Source organism: Drosophila albomicans, chromosome 2L (genome assembly GCF_009650485.2).
Source record: "Drosophila albomicans strain 15112-1751.03 chromosome 2L, ASM965048v2, whole genome shotgun sequence".
Classification (NCBI taxonomy): Eukaryota; Metazoa; Arthropoda; class Insecta; order Diptera; family Drosophilidae; genus Drosophila; species Drosophila albomicans.
The window spans coordinates 8,541,619-8,557,910 of record NC_047628.2 but is presented as its reverse complement, the minus strand read 5'-3'; the positions used below and the strand labels follow the sequence as shown (position 1 = coordinate 8,557,910).

Genomic DNA, 16,292 nt, shown 5'->3' with positions numbered 1-16,292 from the left:
AAGACAGAGCGCTTAAGGCCTTCAGGCTAAGACAAGTAAAATATAAAATCGAGCAAATCACTAAAAAATAAAGTTGTAAAAATAAAATGTTGTGAGTTTCTATATAAATTATCTAAAAGATGTCTTGTCGAAGTAAAGTCAACATTTTCCACATTAATAGAATTTAATAAAATTGTATATTTATTTAATTAACTATTTGACTGAGTTGGCATTGCGCTCACGTTTAACCATTGAAAAGAAAGCTCACACAATGTTGCGCTTTCATGAGCGTGGAAATGGGTCAAGGTTAAATTAGGTCAACTAGCAAGTGGTAGCTCGTTGAGTTGAATACTTTGTCGAGTCGCTTTTCGCTTCTGCCAGCTTTGCATTCGTCTCGCTTCTCCCTCTCTGTTGGCCTTCAGCCAGAACATTGACAGCAAACATTGTTGCTTAACCTGTCAGATAATAAGTAACTTAATTCTTAAAATACTTTAACAAATCCCGCAAAGTGAAAGTGGGGGATTGTTAAAGTGCAAAGAGAGAATAAATATTGAAATTGAAATATTGAAATTTCAAATCAAATAAATGAGTTATGTATAAAAATCCAGATTGTTAAATTCACCTTTTCATAAATTGAGCATTTTCCTTCTTTAGATCGCTATCCAATCAATTTTGTTGAAGCGTATGGAATCAAATGTGTGTCGAGTCAATATAAATAAATCATTGCAGCATATTTTCGAATACTTTCAATTAAAATGAACTTCATGGCTCATTGACATCCAGTTCATTTCGTCTTGCCCTCATCCTGGATGCCCGTAATAAAGGTAGTCACATCCAGCAAGCAATCAGATTGCCAACCCGACAAACAATACACAGCAGCAACCCCCAAACAAGACAATACAATTCTGATTGAACCAAGCAATAAGCTTTCGCGTTCCCTGTTGCCTCCCTCCCAAAAAAAGGAGAAAGGAATGTATAGGAGGAAGAAGGATTGCCTGCCGGAAACACTCGTACACTCATTGCGGGATTTTATTGTTGTTGTCAGTGTTTGTGGTAGTGTTATTGTTGTTGCTGACCTGCATCAATTTGTTGTTGTTGTAGCTGGCACACAGCAAAAAGAGACGATACCAAAAACGTATACTCAATTGTTTGTCATGTACGAAATTCCAATATACCATATATAAAATACAAATAAAAATGTACAGAATTATGCCTTCATATGCAACCGTTACCTATCGCATCCTCCTCGGTTCGCCTCGGTTTCCCTTCAGCACTTTTCGACCGCCCACTCATATGTAGGGGTCAAATGGCTGCAATCAAAAAATACGCTTGATTTTTTACATCCTTGCCAAAAGCGCACTATCAATATTATGAGATTTCACGGCGCCTCTACTGACACTGCTTCCATTTTACCCGCAGCCTACGTGTCTTTACCGCCTTCCCCCCTCAACCCCTTCACAGTCTACTTGATGACTTGCGAGTGAGGGAAATATTGCAAATGTAATATGCTTGTTGGTGCGCCAATTGACAAGGCGAGCGGTGAAGAGCACGGGCAAATGCAGCGTGTGCGGCTCTCTCCTCTTTCACCTCCCCCTCCATTTTGGGGCTCGGCGCAGCAATTCAACGTTTTTGCTACACTCAAGTAGACACTCGACGGGTTGGGCTATAAAAAAGCCGAGTAGCAGTAGGTGTTGGGCCGGCAAGGCTTGAGAATATCCTGTAAACATTACAGCATTTTGAGAGTATATTTATATATCACTTATTTTTGGAACTTAAAAATAGTAGTGATAAAAATAATTTGTCATATAAGAAACCTTATTATATATGATGAAAATATGTAGCTTAACATTTACTTTAAATGGTATAAAACTAATAGAATTTATGAGTTTTAGGTGAAAGTGGGATTCAATGTAATAATTAAAAGACTAAAATAATTTATCATAAAGAAAATGTTTCTATACATGTGTTTGCTATTTATTTTGAATAGTTCAAGCCAGTATTGAAGTATTACAGAAAGAAACAAATAACTTTTTTTTGTATTTTCGTATGCAGTTATTTTCAACAGCGATATATGTTTATTACTACTTTTAATTGAGATTCACTTTTTTTTGGTACTGAAACTTATATCACAGATTTGAAATTAAAGTCAATAATTTTCAGGAATTAGACTAGCAAACAGGCCATTAAATTCTGGCTGCATTCTAGGGTATTTTTGGTGCGGTTTGCGGTGAATGCAGGCATTTTAAAAATTGATTGTAAATACCAGGCGAAGGCGGCGAGTGCGAAAATATTTCGCGCACGTTGAACCGTCAGGCTGGCTGGCTGAAGAACTGAGTGACTGAAAGGCAGACTGAATGACTGACTGACTGTCTGGCAAAGCGATGCTGATGCTGCTATGTCTATGCACATATGTGTGTGTGTAAGTGTGAGTGTGTGTATAGGTTTGTACATGTGTTTGTTGGCAATTTCCGCTTCTACATTTCCGTTCGTTTTGTCACGTAGTTTATGAATGAATTTAAGTGCTGTCGGTGGGACAGCAACGACGACGACGACGGTGACGGTGACGACGTCGTCTATAAAGCTTGTTGATATGTTTTAATGAGCACTTTTTACATGCACACGTGAGTGTATCTGTGTGTGTGTATGTGTGTGTGTGCGCGCGCGCTTGTGGCACACATAAAACTAAAAAAGATTGAAAGCTGGCCCACTGAAACCCAGTGGCATGTGGCATGTCACATGGCACACATTTAAAAGGCGCCGCAAATTGTTCACTTGGTTTGCCCTTCGCTTCCCACATTTATTACCACAAAAGACTTGGCCAACGTTAAGGGTAAAGCCAAAACGAAACGAAGCCAAAACGAAACGAAAAGAAACTTTTTTAATTACATTTTTCATTTCCTGCACACATTACGTATACGCCACTGTGGTGTGCCAATAAAAATGACCAAAAATTGCTTATTGGCTGCCAGCAGTTAAGGGCCAAAAACGAGCCTAATGTCCTTTAATATATCCTACGAACTTGGCTTATAGTACTAGACAACAATTTAGCTATTGCTCCGTCAGCCTTTGCGATTCCCTTGCTTCTTTCTTATGCTTGCTGTTTGTTTTTTTTTTTTCTTGCCACCTTTGTGGCTGGGTGACTAACTGTTCGAATGCTCGACAGCTTTGCTCGTTTCTTAAACTGCAAAGCAAAAAATACAAAAAAAAAAAATAGAGAAGAAAAATACAGCACATGAACAACAATGCTGTCAATAACAAGCCAATATGGAACTGGACATTTCAAGCGTGGGCAACAGACACACAACGGGGTTGGATACAAAGTTCGATGGGAATTTAAGAAAATCAAATTTTCAATTCGCAACAATTTGCATATTAATATATATTTAATTTATAGTTCATTTAAGATAAAAATTATACTTTTTTGTCATATAAAATTTAGTATTAGTTGCACCACTGAACAATTTAATTTAATTCGCTTAGATTAACAGTAGAGAGATAAAACTTCATTTGAAATTGCCTTATACTTCTATACAAATAAATTAAACTTAAATGCAAAATCAATATTTTACATACTTGTTAGAGAGATTAGTATTTAAGCCAAATAAACATCCACGAATTAATATATCTACAAAATATTATAGTATTTATTGTATTGAAATATAGATCTCATCAAAGTATATAATTTAAAGTTATTCTGCTTAAGATTTATTTTCTTTAATTTAATACTCAATTAAGAGTCTTATATCATTTGTTGGCTCTTCCAAATGCTACTTTTAAAATTCTACTATTCAGATTGTTCAGTCAAACTCTGTTCAAAATCATTTTGTTCAATGTTTAACATAGGTTTGTTAGTTCCATTTACGAATCTATGTATGTTACATAACCGATAGTTTATCGTATCATTAATCAGTACTCTTTATTAATAGTCAATTGAATTGAATTGAACTCTCAAACATAAGCAACACATTAATGACTTAGTCACTGCCCAGACTGATAGCTTCATATGTGCATAAAAAATTCTTTGTGTATCAAACACAGATTTTGTTCGACATTTTTCTTGAACTGCCCTCGTTGGCAGCGAACTGCTTCTGTTATATATTGTTGTTGATGCTGCTGTGGTTGCTTGTAGTGTGTATTTCGACTGCTCAACCAAAAATCTAGCTGCTGTCGAAGCTGATGCTGTAGCAGAAGCTGTCCAGCTTTGCTACACAAAAAAAGGAAACCAAAGACTGCCTTTTGGCCAAGCGGCTTGTTGTCAAGACAGCAGCCGCACAGCGATTTATGTGCTGGTCAGTTGTTGTGGTGTATTGTGTCCCATCCGTTTGTCTTCTTGTGCGCTTCCTTAAGCTAAGAGAATCGTATACACTTGATTGCTGGTGGTATTTTACTTATGAGTGTCATGCGTCTGCAAATCTCGGCACAACTTGCCAGATACATTGCCATGTTTTCAGCTGCTGCTGCTTTTTAGGATGGGCAAATGGCTTGGAATGCACATAATAAAATGGAACGTAGATGAAACGCTCAATGCATGTCAATTTGTGGTTCTGTCGTACCACAAAATCCACCCAAGCGATCGAGGTCCGATTTGTTTGTGGGGGCGGCCCGTGAAAATCGTTTAGGGACAAAGCTGTGGTCGAGCCTTGTGTCATACACAAGTATATACATATTTATGTCATTTAGATGCGGGTGTTTACCACTAGCAGGCACTGTTTGACAAGCGGGTTTGCCCGCTTGCTTGCTTTTGTCCAATGCAGCACTTTGAGAGAATCACTAAGAGACAGTGAGAGATTGAGGGGGAGAAACGAGAGAGAATTGCAGTGAGGCCCTAAAAACATTGCAAGTTGCCAAAAATTTATTTGCGTTTATCTTCGTGCCAAAAGTTTTCGGTTAACGTGTTTGCCATTGTCAACAACTTTTGTTGTGGTGCCACAACAGACTCGCCCACATCGCACTTCCACTCCATGTCACCTCCTCCACCATTCCTCTTGCCATCAACCAACTGATGCAATTGCAATTGCTTTTGTCAAGTTTTGCGTTCGTCGCATCTACCAAATTGTTTGTTTTGTTTGGCGCGTGCTGCTTTTGAGAAAGTTTTTCCTCTTTTTTACGAGCATTTTCCCCTTACCCTTTCCCTTTCCTCGATTGTTGGGGTTTTCTTTTTTCATTGGTTTTTTGTGTGTCGTTCATACAAATAGCAAAGAACAACCCGAACCCTACTCCAACCCCCCCTAGTGCAATGTCGCCCAGCTGCCTGGCTGCGTGTGTGTCGTGTCATATGTATCAATATTTGACTTGTTGTATTGTGGCGTTGATATACTGCACTTACTGCTGCATACTCTGTAGCTTAGATGGGACCTAGGGTAGATTGAATATACAGTGGAGGGATGCTCAGAATAGTTAGATACTTCTTACTTGAAAGTCCTCTTAGAATCCTGCAGAAGTATATTTAATATATTTATTTATTATAATAAATTATTAAAAGAAACTCTTAATAATCAATTGAATTTAATATGAATTATTTTTGTTATATTAATATATAACAGAGTTAAACTAGAAGATCAAAATATGAACAGAAAATTTAAAAATTCAATAATAAATATTATTATGAAATCATTTCTATATGATTTTAATTTTGTTATGTCTATGATCATTTCATTTAGTTCTTTATTTTCTTTTTAAATAAAACTCATACAATTAAATGAATCAATTTCAATGCCAATTTAGGTATTTATATCTTTAACGAAATTTGTATCACATAATCATGTAAATTATTTTTCATATTATTATTTTTTCCATTTCGTATGTTCAACTGTTCTTCTAGTTTATGGGCAGTTGGAACTGGAAAATTTAAGTTTCCTTATTTAATATAATAATGATAAGTAGTTCAATCTTAACGCAGTGTTCTGGTAGTCAATCATACCCAATTTGTAGTTTTTGCCGATTGTTTTTACTGCTGCGCTTATTCAATATTGTATGCGTTAAATGCTTTTACATTTTCTAAAGGCTAAGCTCGCTAGTGGGGAGAAAACTCATCCAGTCTCACAATGTTTCAATATATCACCTACTAAGTACAGTTTGTTGATTGTAGTTTGTATTTTGTTGCTGCTGTTGATTGAGCAAACAAAAAGCAATTGCAATTTGAATGACATATTTTGGTCTATTTGCATTCGTCGTTCTGTGGGTTCGAGTTACGCTTCGATTGATCAAAATTTAATATAAACTCAACTAGAACTAAGATAGCTACTTACCTAATTGATTTCAATTGTCGATGCAATATGCAAATTAAATTCAAGTCTTCTTACTTTGGCAGTTCTGCCAAAAACAATTCTAAGGCAAACAAAGAAAATTATGAGTAATTTTGTTATCTGTTGAGTGTAATAGGCCGCTTGTCGTATTTGAAATTGAGTAAGCCTAAAAGTATGCAACATTTTTTTCGTTATTTTTCTATACACATACATATTTCTACCTATTATTTATTATATTATTTATTTATATGTTTATTGTACTAGTTAATTTGTATTATTTAATTTGTTTAGTTGTATAACATAATTTGTAGTCTGAGAAAATGGTACTCAATGTCTTGTCGTGTTTTGTGCTTAGAAGCGGAGCTTTATTTACAAATGATTCTGAAAGCTCCAGAAATAGCGCCATCTATTGGTGGACCACGATACATGCAAGCATTAATTGCAAGATCAGCTGATCGTGTTAAGTCCAGACCAAAATAGACAAGCGATTACCTTTTTGAGTAGGATTAATTGTCAAATTTCCGAAAAAAAAGGTTTTTGTTGTTGGTTTTGGTTGGAAGAAATGGTTAGCAGGTTATGTGCAGAACCTGAAAAAAATAGTGGAAAAGTGCATGTGCTTTAATAAAAAAAAAAAGTACATCAGTGAAGTGGTTGGTGTAGTCAGATGCATAAAACGTACTTGTGAGTATACAAAGATACTTCATTGTATAATTGTTATACTGAGTCGTAATCTTGTCATCTTCTTTTCTTTTACAAAAGTGCACCTTGCCGTCCACTTGTAGCTGTTTGTCCACTATAGGAATTTGCCAACTGGCGTAAATAAACCAAGTGCCGTTTTCCAGATTAGGGTAAATATTTGTTATACGTATATTTAGTTTTTTGTTGTTCTAAGTTTAGTTTTGTCTATTTATTTTTAGATTCGGCACTTCGTCATAAATTATAATAACTCAATCCTAATTTATATAATAACCCAGCCATAATTTATATAATAACCCAGTGTGTAAATTATAATAACCCAGTGGTAGAATTTTAAATTAATTTAAAATGAAACGTCAAAACACACAACTGCTTGATTAACGGCCAACCACCAAAAGCTCCAAGTCGCAGCTGTGCTGGACACATCAGCTGTCTGGGCAACGCAAACAGATGAGCTGTTGCTAGCTGCAGACGCTCATTGAGCACAGGAGAATTGCTTCCCAGCAGGTTGTGTTTCTACTGCAAAACACCTGCGTCCGGCAGCCTTGCGATCTCCATTGGCTATTTGCTCCGCACTTGTGGTGGCATCGAGGCCGAGTATCTGCGTCACCCAGGAGGAAGGCGAACGGCAGCTTATTTTTTTTTGTTTGTTTGTTTATTATTGTTAATTTACGTTATGTTGTTTAAGTATGCATTAATAAGTGATAGTCCATCAATGTTGTAAGTGTAATATGATGTGGCGAGAAAGTTGAACCAACAACTTTTCTGGGTCCTTCATAATACAAGTACCACTGTACTATTGTATAAAATAGAAATGGCAATCATTTAAGAAGGCATGTAAGACAACACCTATAGGCAAAATATCTTTGTAAAATTGAATTTAGTTATAAATATTAATGTTTTTGTATTGCCTGAAAAGCATGTAAAACCATACTTGCATACATTCGTATGTATGCATGTTTGTTTTGATCGACGCTACCGGTCATAGCAAGCAGCTTTCATGCAGGCGCAAAAGCTCGCAATTATTATTATTCCCCACAGATACACCACAGACAGGCACCAACACAAGGAAAGATCTTTCTGCGTGGGAGTCTCTAATGTATGTAAGTCTGTTTCACTCTAACTAATTAATAATACATGAGCTATAGCTAAAGCTTCCCTTTTGCTGGTGGTCCATCTGACCATAGCGCTGCTACAGCTGTCTGCAGTCCCAGCGGTCAATGACCTTGCGAGACTGGCAATAGCAAAACATTTCATTGAGTGACAGCCATCAGCTGATCCTCATTTTTACTTGCATCTAGTGATTGCCTATATTCGGTGTGATGACCTAACATTGCATTTCTAAATGAACCAAAACTAGTTCATTTTAGCTCATTTTTTCCTTCTCTTAATTTATTCAACATTTAAATGCAAAAATAATTATTTATATTATAATTATGCTAGATCATATTTTATATTTATAGGTTAATTATTTTTAGTTTTTTTTTATTTTTTTTTTTTTTTTTTTTTTTTGCCTTATTTAATTAATTCCGCCTCATACACACTTAATATGTTTGTCCGTTAAATTATTTATTTATTTATTTTTCTTGTCATTTCGTTTGTAATGTTAAAATTCAAATCACTTTTCTTATATGTTAATAAATTAAGTATGTCCGCTTAATTGTTCACTTTTATTTGGAACCATGCCTAACGAAGCAGGAGTAGGTTAGCCGAACCACTTCTTTTAGGGATCCTGCCAACTTTTTAGTTTTTGGCATTTGAATGCAGGATCACGGTAGGGTGGGCGTCTGCACACAATAACAGCTGTGTTGCGTTAGAGAGTGGCTCCGTCTTCTTTGTTAACCTACCTTCCTCTCCTTCCCTTTCTCTTCTCTTTCACTATTGTTTCATGTAACCTTCCCATTGCACTCCTTCTCTGTTTTCCCATATGTACGCGAATTTTAAATGTATTATTGTTATAAGTGGTGCGTCCTATTAGTTGGCCCTTTCCTTGAACCCCATGCTATCTGAGCAAAGCCCGGAGAAGCCAGCGCGTACGCCACACTAGTAAACCTTCCACCAGCACCCGACGAATACTACTCTAGTGATTCGTTACAGATATAATTATAATTTAATAATATATTTTGGCGCCCAATCGTGTGGCCTGTTTTTGGATAGAATCTAAACATGGCCTTTAAAAATATTATATATGCTCTAGAATCAATAACATCTAGTGATTCAAGTCTTTTTGTTGTCCTTATACATATTTGTGTACTAGGTTAGTTTCTTTGTGTCTGTGTTGTTATCGAGAAAGTAATACCTCATAAGACCAGGGCAAAAGAACTTAATCAAGACGGTAGGGGTTGACGTTTTCGAAAATAATAGCTTCAAAATGGCTTTATACGCAAACGGTCAAACTGGCTACTGTCTTTTATATGCTGTCGTATTTCTTTAGGTGTAGAGCTTACTTTGAAAAAGTTCGTGGACCAGATCTGCCTCTTGCGGTAAGCAAAACACCTAAAGAAAACGATAAATGAGTACTACAAATTTAATTCAGCAATTGACAACTAAATTCATTGACTGGGGTTGCATAGTCCCGTGGTGGCGCAAGTCAGCTTAATGTGTTTAGTATTGTTTATTGTCCGTCTTCATCAATCATAAAAGTTTACAATGTAATATTACTAATTAGGCGATCTATTATCGACCGAGTATGGTTTTGAAATAATTGCTCTTAAAGTTGGTATTATTAACATGAAGGAGCTTTATGAATGCTTATAATTTCCCCAAGTTCTTTTCTTTCCATTTAGTGGCTGTTAAGGCATTCACATTTCAATTAGTGTTTGAAACGGATCGTGGCTCAGAGCTGCTTTCTCGTCATACTAATTGAAGGTATGCTTATCTAGCAACTAGTCCTATCCATTCAGGTGGGTTAATAGGAAAATCTGGAGGCTAACTTACACTCTGTGAAGTTTTGCATGGTTTCCAAATATCTTATGAATCGTGTTTGATTATCAGTTTTGTTGAAATTTGCATTTGTATTTATTTATCTATTTAATTGTTCAGTTATTTTTGTGTGTTAATTATTATTTGGTATTTGTTTATTTATTTATTTATTGCATTTTTCTCTTATTTATTTAAATCTTTATTTATTTATATATTATTTTTTTCCCCATTATTATTTATTTATTTATACAGTTGTTTGTAGAAAAATTTTTCCTTCATTAGCAGAAATTCTGAAGATTAGGGCTTACATATCATGCCAGGTCCCATAATTCAAGGTGAAACCATTTGTTGTGTTTGCACTCAGGAGGTCGAACATCCTGCTCAATTGTTAGCTACAAGGTGCAATCATTATTTTCACCACGCCTGCTTTAATACTCGCACTGACAATAGGAATTTGTGTCCAGTGTGCCGAACGGTGTTAACAAGATCTTCTGTAAATCTTGCTGAAGAATTGGAAGCAGCCAGTTCAAGTGCCACTATGAGAACTAGAGGGCAAGCGAAAGCCACGGCGACGGTCGCATCGGCAAATGCCAATGTGGGAAATTCTACTGGTATTGGTAGTAGGTCCAGCTCGCAGCCAAGGCAGCCGACTCCAATTCCACAAGCTCCGCAACCGGTTGTAGTTCAGAGTCCAATAGCTCAGCCAGCAGCAAGTGCTGTTGGCCAAGAAATACAACAGACAATTGCGGCTGCGATATCAGCAGCATTAGTGCAGCAGACGCAGTTACTATCGCAGGTGATGGAAAATGGGTTTCAGAGATTAGTTCAGCAACAGCTAGCTGTCAATTCTGAACCAATTCAATCTGTTCCAAGACCTTCTCCACCAAGTCCACAGCATCAAAGCTTTGAAGAGTTGTTTGGATTACCAAATCGGCTAGAAACGAATCCGTTGGTAAATCCGAGAGCGCCGCAAGTTGGTGCCAACTCTTCGCCATTAGGTTCGCAATTGAGTAATACTCTACGACCCGACAGGATTAGTCAGATAATTGCTAATTGGAAACTAAGATATTCTGGACACTCGTCTATGTCTATAGAAGATTTTCTCTATCGAGTAGAGTCATTGACTCGACAAACTCTGGACGGAGACTTTGAGTTGCTAGCAAGATATGCGAGTAACTTGTTTGAGGGTAGAGGGAGTGAATTTTTCTGGAGGTACCACAAAAGTGTGACAGAAGTTCGTTGGGCAGACTTATGCAAGGCATTGAAAAATCAGTTTACGGATGGCAGAACTGATTGGGAGATTCGAACAGCTATTTCGCAACGAAAGCAGAAAGCCAACGAATCGTTCGATCAGTTCTACGAAGCCATTGTGGCATTAGTAGATTGTTTGAACAGCCCAATGAGTGAGCAGTCCATACTGGAGGTCTTGCGAGCCAATTTGCTCTCTGATATTCAGCACGAATTATTGTATGTGCCAATATTCAGCGTTGAGCAGTTGCGTCACACTGTTCGTACGCGAGAGAGGTTTTTGAAAACCATTTCAATGCCATCAACCGTTCCCAGAGGTTTACCGAGACGGCATGTAAGTGAAGTCACGGTACAAGCCACAATGGATGAAGAGGATGATGTTGAAGAGCCAGAGAATCTGGAGGTGGATGCTCTAACACTTTCTTGTTGGAATTGTGGGAAGAGTGGACATCGATACCAAGATTGCGTAGCAGAACGTAAAGTGTTTTGCTACGGTTGTGGTAAGCGTGACACGTATCGACCCAGTTGCACGAAGTGTGCAATTCCAAAAAACCCGTATGGGCGTGCACCGTTGACAAGTGCACGCAAACTAGTCTCGAAGGGTACCAACACGGAGTAAAAGAAGATATAAATGTATCGAAAATAATACCAGAAGTTCAAGTAAACCCGGCTAGATCCAATATTTCAGATTTAGATAATGTTTGTAGTTCTTGTATTCGTAATAAGCAGAGGAAGGGGAACTATATACGAATTAAAAATGAGGAAAAAAGAGCTTTGTTAGCGTCAATAGTAGACATCGCGGATGATCTTCGTCCTTATGCCCAAGTCAATATACTAGGCAAATTGATAACGGGGTTAATGGACACTGGCGCTACTATTAACTGCATTGGTGGGAAGTTAGCTGAGGAAATACTAGCAAACAACACCGAATATACGCAACTATCGTCATCGGTGAAAACTGCTGATGGAAATAGGCAGCGAATTTGTGGCAAATTGAGTGTTCCTGTCCAATTTAAGGGCAAGATACAAGCACAACGATTTTATATCGTACCAACTTTGTCACAAGACGTATATTTGGGTATTGAGTTTTGGAGAGATTTCAAGCTATTGCCAATATGTTTGATGCACCCGGCTGACACTGATAGAATTGCATCAATTACCTTTGATAATTCGCAGCAACTCGAGTTGACATCGGAGCAACAAACAGAACTGGCAAATTTCATGCGAAGGACCTTAAGCAATAATCGCTTATCTTCGCACCATTGCTATTAAGCTACCTCCAAGCGGGTATCCCACTTTGTCGTTACAACGACTAAGTGTGATTTTGCCAGGGGGATGTGTAATAGGCCGCTTGTCGTATTTGAAATTGAGTAAGCCTAAAAGTATGCAACATTTTTTTCGTTATTTTTCTATACACATACATATTTCTACCTATTATTTATTATATTATTTATTTATATGTTTATTGTACTAGTTAATTTGTATTATTTAATTTGTTTAGTTGTATAACATAATTTGTAGTCTGAGAAAATGGTACTCAATGTCTTGTCGTGTTTTGTGCTTAGAAGCGGAGCTTTATTTACAAATGATTCTGAAAGCTCCAGAAATAGCGCCATCTATTGGTGGACCACGATACATGCAAGCATTAATTGCAAGATCAGCTGATCGTGTTAAGTCCAGACCAAAATAGACAAGCGATTACCTTTTTGAGTAGGATTAATTGTCAAATTTCCGAAAAAAAGGTTTTGTTGTTGGTTTTGGTTGGAAGAAATGGTTAGCAGGTTATGTGCAGAACCTGAAAAAAATAGTGGAAAAGTGCATGTGCTTTAATAAAAAAAAAAAAGTACATCAGTGAAGTGGTTGGTGTAGTCAGATGCATAAAACGTACTTGTGAGTATACAAAGATACTTCATTGTATAATTGTTATACTGAGTCGTAATCTTGTCATCTTCTTTTCTTTTACAAAAGTGCACCTTGCCGTCCACTTGTAGCTGTTTGTCCACTATAGGAATTTGCCAACTGGCGTAAATAAACCAAGTGCCGTTTTCCAGATTAGGGTAAATATTTGTTATACGTATATTTAGTTTTTTGTTGTTCTAAGTTTAGTTTTGTCTATTTATTTTTAGATTCGGCACTTCGTCATAAATTATAATAACTCAATCCTAATTTATATAATAACCCAGCCATAATTTATATAATAACCCAGTGTGTAAATTATAATAACCCAGTGGTAGAATTTTAAATTAATTTAAAATGAAACGTCAAAACACACAACTGCTTGATTAACGGCCAACCACCAAAAGCTCCAAGTCGCAGCTGTGCTGGACACATCAGCTGTCTGGGCAACGCAAACAGATGAGCTGTTGCTAGCTGCAGACGCTCATTGAGCACAGGAGAATTGCTTCCCAGCAGGTTGTGTTTCTACTGCAAAACACCTGCGTCCGGCAGCCTTGCGATCTCCATTGGCTATTTGCTCCGCACTTGTGGTGGCATCGAGGCCGAGTATCTGCGTCACCCAGGAGGAAGGCGAACGGCAGCTTATTTTTTTTTGTTTGTTTGTTTATTATTGTTAATTTACGTTATGTTGTTTAAGTATGCATTAATAAGTGATAGTCCATCAATGTTGTAAGTGTAATATGATGTGGCGAGAAAGTTGAACCAACAACTTTTCTGGGTCCTTCATAATACAAGTACCACTGTACTATTGTATAAAATAGAAATGGCAATCATTTAAGAAGGCATGTAAGACAACACCTATAGGCAAAATATCTTTGTAAAATTGAATTTAGTTATAAATATTAATGTTTTTGTATTGCCTGAAAAGCATGTAAAACCATACTTGCATACATTCGTATGTATGCATGTTTGTTTTGATCGACGCTACCGGTCATAGCAAGCAGCTTTCATGCAGGCGCAAAAGCTCGCAATTATTATTATTCCCCACAGATACACCACAGACAGGCACCAACACAAGGAAAGATCTTTCTGCGTGGGAGTCTCTAATGTATGTAAGTCTGTTTCACTCTAACTAATTAATAATACATGAGCTACAGCTAAAGCTTCCCTTTTGCTGGTGGTCCATCTGACCATAGCGCTGCTACAGCTGTCTGCAGTCCCAGCGGTCAATGACCTTGCGAGACTGGCAATAGCAAAACATTTCATTGAGTGACAGCCATCAGCTGATCCTCATTTTTACTTGCATCTAGTGATTGCCTATATTCGGTGTGATGACCTAACATTGCATTTCTAAATGAACCAAAACTAGTTCATTTTAGCTCATTTTTTCCTTCTCTTAATTTATTCAACATTTAAATGCAAAAATAATTATTTATATTATAATTATGCTAGATCATATTTTATATTTATAGGTTAATTATTTTTAGTTTTTCTTTATTTATTTTTTTTTTTTTTTTTTGCCTTATTTAATTAATTCCGCCTCATACACACTTAATATGTTTGTCCGTTAAATTATTTATTTATTTATTTTTCTTGTCATTTCGTTTGTAATGTTAAAATTCAAATCACTTTTCTTATATGTTAATAAATTAAGTATGTCCGCTTAATTGTTCACTTTTATTTGGAACCATGCCTAACGAAGCAGGAGTAGGTTAGCCGAACCACTTCTTTTAGGGATCCTGCCAACTTTTTAGTTTTTGGCATTTGAATGCAGGATCACGGTAGGGTGGGCGTCTGCACACAATAACAGCTGTGTTGCGTTAGAGAGTGGCTCCGTCTTCTTTGTTAACCTACCTTCCTCTCCTTCCCTTTCTCTTCTCTTTCACTATTGTTTCATGTAACCTTCCCATTGCACTCCTTCTCTGTTTTCCCATATGTACGCGAATTTTAAATGTATTATTGTTATAAGTGGTGCGTCCTATTAGTTGGCCCTTTCCTTGAACCCCATGCTATCTGAGCAAAGCCCGGAGAAGCCAGCGCGTACGCCACACTAGTAAACCTTCCACCAGCACCCGACGAATACTACTCTAGTGATTCGTTACATGAGTAATATGAAAAGTTTAAAATGGAACAATCCCAACTGTATTTTATGAATGCATTTAATTAGTTAGATTAAGAGCGTATTTGCTTTTTTGGTACTCAGCACCATAGATATAAATTGCCAATTACTATTTGCATTCAGTTGAATATGTTTATGGAACTTGAATGCTTAATTGCTGATCAGAATATTTTGCAAGATAAAGAAAGTAGTTAAATCGAAGGACAAATATTAGCAATGTATGGATTTAAGGGCATTGCTGTATGGTGTACAAATAAAATCTTATGACAGCCATAAAATTTGATGTAATGGTTTTCTATTATATTTTTACACTTACGCCAAGCGTTGACAGAACTCTTGACTCTGCCAAAATGGATTGTAAGATGCATAGAAAACGAAGGCGACATAAAATGGCCACACTCGAGATGACTTTAGTTGGTTTTTATGACGACAATTCGAAAATATATAGATCAAATATAAGAAGTGAAATAAGTCGATACAACAAATAGTTCAAAATAATTGTAAATTTTACTTAAATTTTCTCCTTTATTATACCCGCTACTCATAGGGTAGAAGGGTATTAACATTTGTTTGTAACAGGCAAAAGGAGGCATCTCTATAAAGTTTATATATTCTTGATCAGCGTCAACAGTAACAATGATAATTTAAACTAATTAAGCTCAAAAATATATCAGTAAATTACAAAACAAAAACGTTAGAAAACTCCAATATATTTATATTTTAAAAATTTGAATAGGTTTAATTTACATATAAGAAAAACATTCTGGCAATCACTCAATATTATTGATCCAATTGTCGCTTGAGCAGACTGAGAGATATGCGAAGCATTCATTGGAATTTAGAGGTCTTAACTGGGCTTAGGGCTATCATCGCTCTACGATAATAGAACATTTGCCATTTATTTGAAAGGAAGCGAGGCGAGCGCAATTCCGAGTTTGATATTGCTCAATAAATGTTAAGTGTATCATCCTCTCTACACACACACACACGCATGCCACAAAACCAATAGAGAGAGCATCTCTCTGACTTGTCTGTACTGTGCTCATATTTAATCAGCTTTTTTTTTTCTCTTTTACCTCTGCTTATTTACAGGTAAGTACGCACATCCGGCTGCTCTGCTGTCAACTTTAAACTGCAATTCGTGTGTGGCATAAAATGGGAAATGATCGGGGGAGGAGCAAAGGAAT

General features: G+C 36.7%; 1 protein-coding gene and 1 long non-coding RNA gene across 20 annotated transcripts in view; both read left to right on the top strand.

Moving 5' to 3' along the window:
- Nucleotides 1-16,292, top strand: part of LOC117564246 (neuronal acetylcholine receptor subunit alpha-7) — a 128,444-nt gene that overhangs the window by 33,247 nt on the left and 78,905 nt on the right. The gene's annotated exons all lie outside the window — the stretch shown is intronic.
- LOC117564255 (uncharacterized) lies at nucleotides 6,874-15,041 on the top strand. 4 transcript variants are annotated; one of them, XR_007954659.1, is made up of 3 exons: nucleotides 6,964-7,072; nucleotides 7,142-8,023; nucleotides 14,956-15,035. It is a non-coding gene; the product is annotated as an uncharacterized LOC117564255 (long non-coding RNA). The 4 variants fall into 4 exon arrangements; XR_007954660.1 differs by lacking the exon at nucleotides 14,956-15,035 and adding an exon at nucleotides 8,883-8,900; XR_007954661.1 differs by lacking the exons at nucleotides 6,964-7,072; nucleotides 7,142-8,023 and adding exons at nucleotides 13,040-13,147; nucleotides 13,217-14,098 and having other exon boundaries at nucleotides 14,956-15,041.